Source organism: Lygodium microphyllum, chromosome 15 (genome assembly GCF_053477565.2).
Source record: "Lygodium microphyllum isolate KBCC chromosome 15, Lygodium_microphyllum_v1.1.10, whole genome shotgun sequence".
NCBI lineage: Eukaryota > Viridiplantae > Streptophyta > Polypodiopsida > Schizaeales > Lygodiaceae > Lygodium > Lygodium microphyllum.
In genome coordinates this window covers 21888290-21894289 of record NC_141149.1, presented here as the reverse complement: position 1 = coordinate 21894289, position 6000 = coordinate 21888290, and positions in this window count along the sequence as shown.

Sequence of the window (6000 nt, the reverse complement as noted above, 5' to 3'; positions counted from 1 at the left end):
TCTAATTTCAACAATCTTTTTAAAGCACTTTTTAGAAATGTAACATTTTTTACCACAATGCCAGCACTCCTTGCTTTCACTAGAATTATGTTGCCTATTAGAATTTGTCGCTTGGCCCCTTCGAATGCCCCTTCCTTGAGATTGTCCTCCTCTATTTTGCTCTACATTATAACTTTGACCACGACTACCACCTTGGCCTCTAGCACAACCTCTACCTTTACTACTAGAGTACAACACCTATTAAAAGTTATTCTTGCTTTGACAAGAAGAGAAATCCAAGCCAAGGGTCTTCTCCTCAACTATAGTATGAAAATCAAGTCTGCAAAGTGAGGGATATCATCCCTCGTATTCATAGATGACTTGAAGTCTTGTATTCATCTCCAAGGTTATCTAAGCATGCATGCACAACAACATCATCATCATCAACTACCACATTGATAAATCCAAGTGCTTTCACAATACTCTTGATCTTTGAGGCATAATCATTAATATACAAGTTTTCTCTTTTTAATTGGTTTAGCTTTGATTTCAGTTGTTGCAGCTTTCTGGCCTTTGTGTTTACTTTGAACAACCTTGCCAAAGTCTTCCATGGAATAGTGGGGATATCAGATTCCTACAAATAGCCCATCATGCTATCTGTGAAACTAAAAATTAGCCAATACACGACTTTACTCTATGTTTGCACCCCTCCCCCTCCCCAATCTTTCTTAGCCTTTACCTGTTTTGCAATAGCATTTCGCACAAGAACTTTTGATGCCACTGCCATGTCTCCTTCAATATAATTCCAAACACCTTTGTCCTTCGAGAAATTTGACATCCTAAAATTTCATGCAAGATAATTATTTTTATCAAGCTTCTTGCTAACAATCTGGTTGAAGTTGTCAAACAATTTGAAAAAACAAATAACTTACAAAAAACTGCTATCTGCAAGCAAGCTGATATAAGGTGCACCATAATGACACATGATTTTTCATTGACTGCATAATGATAACCATAATTTTCAACCCCTATGTAGATACCATCTATGTTTGCAACCTAGCAAACACTTAAAATAATGTAGATTTGAAATCTGTAAGCTATGCACCTGTAAACACTGATATAATCGAAACTATAGTATACCTAAAAACTATTATATTGGGACCACTTGCAGGTCTAAAATGTAGGCCAAGATGACCTCGAATGCTAAAAATCATAGCGAGAAGTCCTAAAGGGTATATCTACAATACATACATTGTTTTTCTTACTCACTAAGTTTCATTGCAATCAGAGACTACCTTAAGAGCCTCCTATGATTATAACCCAAGGTAAATCAAGTAAGATGAAAGAGCTTTTTACATGTTGCTTGCTTTCTTTCTTTTGTATTCCAACACCTTCATCTTAGCCTTCAATCGAGCTCCATATAGCCTTGGAGAGACTATGATATCACGAAAATAGACAAATTTCACTACAATTGGAGATTGGAGCCCTACCAACGTTGGGAGCATCCTACAGCTATAATCTAAAGCAAATCGAGCAAGGTGCAAGAGCTTCTTACATCTTGCTTTCTTGCTTGCTTTTGTGATGCAATGCCTTTACCTCAACCTTCAATTGAGCTCTACATAGTTGTGGGACAACTTTGATACCATGAAAACATACAAGAGGGAAGAGAGGTGAAGAGCCCAATAGCACACATACAAAAGCAATGGAGACTTGAGAACATAGAGAGATAGGGATGAAATCTGCTTCTTCTTCTTCCACACAAAAGAATTGATTTTATAATATGATAAAAGACCAAAATTTGCTTCTTCTTCTTCTTCCACACAAAAGAACTGATTCTATAATAGAGAGATAGGGATGAAATCTGCTTCTTCTTCTTCTTCCACACAAAAGAACTGATTCTATAATATGATAAAAGACCAAAATGAAAGTACCACAACGTATGTATATGTGGTCACTGTGTGAACCTGCTAAGAAAAGAAGAGGTGGCACAATGAATGTGATGTAACCAAGGGTGGACTATGTGGGTGTAATCTAGTTATAGAATCACTAGTGTATCCTTATGCCGATCACCTAACATGCTAGTGAATAATATCCTACCACATCACCAACATGTAGAGCTTGACATCTCAACACAGAAGTGGTAGAGAGTGAAGATGAAGGCGGGAGCAAATGCGGGGCACTAACACAGGCCAGAGGAAAGGAAAGTGGAGGTGAAAGGGATAGATGTAGGAAGGAAAAGGCAATGGCGGCGTGTGAGGTGGGATGTGGTGAGTGTGCTAGCAATGTTGTGGTGGGATAGATATGGAGGGTGATGGCAACTGTGACGAGCTGTAGGTGATGATGCTACAGGCAGTGGATGATGTCAACATCACATGAGCAATAGGAAAAGTGAAGGAGAGGAGGAGGAAGAAGAAGACAAATATGATGACAATGATTGGGTGGGTGGGTAATTGAGGAAAATTCCCCTCCTTTCCAAAAGCATCACGTTTTTTTTTGGGGCGTCAAGCCCCCTTCACACTATGCAAGCAAGCAACACATACTTCACAACGCATGCACACACACACATGCAACTTCCTTGTTCTTGATACGTATTCTCTTATGCACAAGGCCCCTAAGACTAATTCTTTTTCCCTTGCTTATTCTATAAGGCAAGAGCCACCATTTTTCATGTAAAACCTATTAACGAAAATTTCCTTTCATGCAACTCTATCTCTTTCTCTGGTGTCACATACTTTCACTTATGCATGAGAGAGGGTGTTGTTGGTGCTAAGTTCTAGAATTAAAAGTGGAAGAAAACACAAGAAAAGCATGTGTTTTAACATGTCATATGCTAAACAAAATGAAGTCAACATGTCAAATCCATAATCCACATACAATGCAAATGTCAAAGTCATAACGACAAAAATGCAATCAAACCTAACTAGCTTTCGCACATATTTTGGAGTTGATGCGACTAGCACCCTCCTATTCTGCGGCAAACACCATATAAGCAATCTGCGGTCCACGTGCCTTAGGTCCTGGAAACATAACCAAAATGTTGTGCTACATGCTCAACATGTCAAGACCATTGGGCACACTCTTATTCATTCAAGAGCTTAAACTTGCATATTGTAAACTAGCTCTCACCTAATCACTCACACACAGATTGAGAACAAACCATTGTATTGAGAATCGAGTCACATGTGTCCTAACATGAAGGTCGTAAGCTCTAGCTCCATGATTCAAGTAAACAATCCATTGCCCCTCAACCCTTTACGACCCTTGTCATGCAAGAGAAGACATGGTAGGCATGAGAAAGTACAAGAGAGAAGGCTAGAGGTTTCACCCTATTTGTCCCTCGCTTCTCCCTCACTCACTCACACACACAATACTTGGAGCAAGAAAGTAGAGAACCAAAGTTTGCACACATAAGAATAACCATTTCTATTCAAACTCATCACTTTTATACATTAGGTCTAGGGTTAGGGTTCCCCTTTTCCATTGGGCATCTTGCCCATCCTTTGGCCATTTGACCGGTCCTCTCCCTTTCGCACACTCTTAATCCATTTTCATATGCTACAGTTAACAATTTGCATGGGAGAAGAGCCCAACTCTTAGTAGAGTTAATACAAAACTTTGACAATTGATACAATTTCCAAAATTTTGTGGCTGCATTTTCCAATGTCTTTATGCTTTCAAAAATCCATTAACACCAATCTCATGCATGCATGCATGCTTGCATTGCCATGCACGGCCATGAAAGCCTTCGTAAACATAGAAAATTAGGACATCTCAATTAAAACCTGCCAACCCTCAAGACAATAGTCTTGGCTATTAATTAGTGAGGCAACCTCGCTCTAATACTAGTGTCACAGATACATGCATAGCCTCTATAAATAAAGGAAGTCAAAAGAGCTTGACTAAGCTCCCAACCACTCAAGACATAGGTTCATAGCATCCTAGATGTTGATTCAATCATGTAACCTTGCTCTGATACTGGTGTTGTATACATATGCACAAATCACCTTCATGCCACCATAGCCTTCACTAACATTGAGAGTTAGGATAGTTCGGTTAACCGTCTAGCCACTCAAGATGATAGCCCTCTTTTAGCACCATGTTGGTATCTTCTAGGTAGACCTATGGATTATATGTTTAGACTATTCTCCCTTTAAAAGATTTTACTTTTAAATAAAGAATAAGTTTACTTTTAGTTCTTAACTTAATAGAAACCGGATAGAAATTTTTATGGAATAAGTACATTCTATTATTAAAGAGAATATATTTACATCTTGGTGGAAAAAAAGTAGGAAAATCCAAAACCCCTACTAGGCTATTTTAAAGTCAATATCCTTTTGTTCGTAGAAATAAAGCTAGCAACTTAGACCTAAGAGACCTAAAGAAAACTTATGTCAACAAGTATCATGCCTTGGGGGATGCCCCTAACAATGCATTGGGGGATCTTTAAGTAATACTTGACAACCATCTTACCTTCCCAAGAGAGGCTCTAGTACTACCTCTAGGAGGGAAGGATTCATTAAGATAACTTTAGATTATAATTATTCATGGTTGTGGTGATTCTACTCATTTGCCTAACTTGAAAATTAGCCATGTCCCTTTAGAATTTAATGTTTCAAGCTTGAGACCTCCATCTCTTCTAGCAATTGTGATCACATCCTAAGATACACAAAGCTGTATTGATTTGCCTTCATAGCTCCATAGGAAGCCCTGTAGCACCTTCTCCACCTTTGTGCGTTCATTTGGGACCATGGGGGCCATTGCGGCTATAAAGCTGACTACTATTAAAGGGATCTTATCAATGACTATAAATTTTCCCCCAAAGCTTAGAGAAAGTTGGTCAAGTAGTTTAATCTTACCTTCCAACTTCTCTATGATTGCTAGCGTTAAGGACAATGAGACAAGTTGTCTTACCCCCAACAAGCCGATCATCCAAGCCCACATACATCACTTCAGTTTTCCCCATGCTCACCAACAATCCAAAGGCTATAACAAAATTGTTATGGAGCTCCAATAGCCCTCCATGTTGCACTTGTCTACCTTTAGCATATTAGAGTTGTCATAAGTGAACAATGGTTTTAATTTGACTTGCATGAAGGAACGGGAGGCCAGGCTTGAATGATGCTTCTCTACATGGCATAGTCTATCATTTCTAGGAGACGAACATTCACTTGCAATTAAATATAGGAAGGGAACTAAGGGGCACCCCTGGCTCATTGATCTCTTCAATTCAAAGGGTGAAGAGACTACACTATTTAGTTCAACACCAATAGTGACATTAGTGAATAATGTATTAACCATTTTAGAGAACAAAGTGCCAACTTGGATTTGTAGAGTACAACATCTAATATTTATAAGCCTTGTCTAAATCCATATTCAAGAGTACAAATTGGACCTCCTTTCAAGGGCATAGTCGATAAAGACTGTAAGATATAGGTTTGCATTGTGGATTTTCCTCCCACTAAGCCTTATTTAAATCCATAATCAAGAGAACAAATTGGACCTTCTTTCAAGGGCATGGTCCATAAAGACTATGAGCTAGGATTGCATATTGGATTTTCCTCCCATAAAGGAAAGGAAACCATATTGAGATGGGTGTGGATTATGTTGAGACTTGTATTTTTTAAATCATTCATTAAAACAAGATTATAGTCTCTTCATCTCGCCTCCTTCTCCTAACTTTCATGGCTTCTCTCACCTCTCTCCAATCTTTCTCTCTCCTAGTCAATTTTTCTTTCTCCTCTTTTCTCTCTATTCTGCACTCTTCTCTATCCTCCTTAGTCCTCTTATTAACAAGGGGCATTACAGTATTGGTCTTTGATCCATTTAGTTACATTCTAATGAAGTTTTTCCCACACATGTACAAGTTGTACGACTCTTGAAGGAGACTAGTGCTACTAGATGTCCAGGTTGATGGCATTTATAACAAACTATGGGTTTGGCTTTAGATACATTGTTGGCAATGGCATGAAGTCTAGGAATATTGGGATTTGGCTATGAGGATGGCTTAGGGTTTGGATTGGT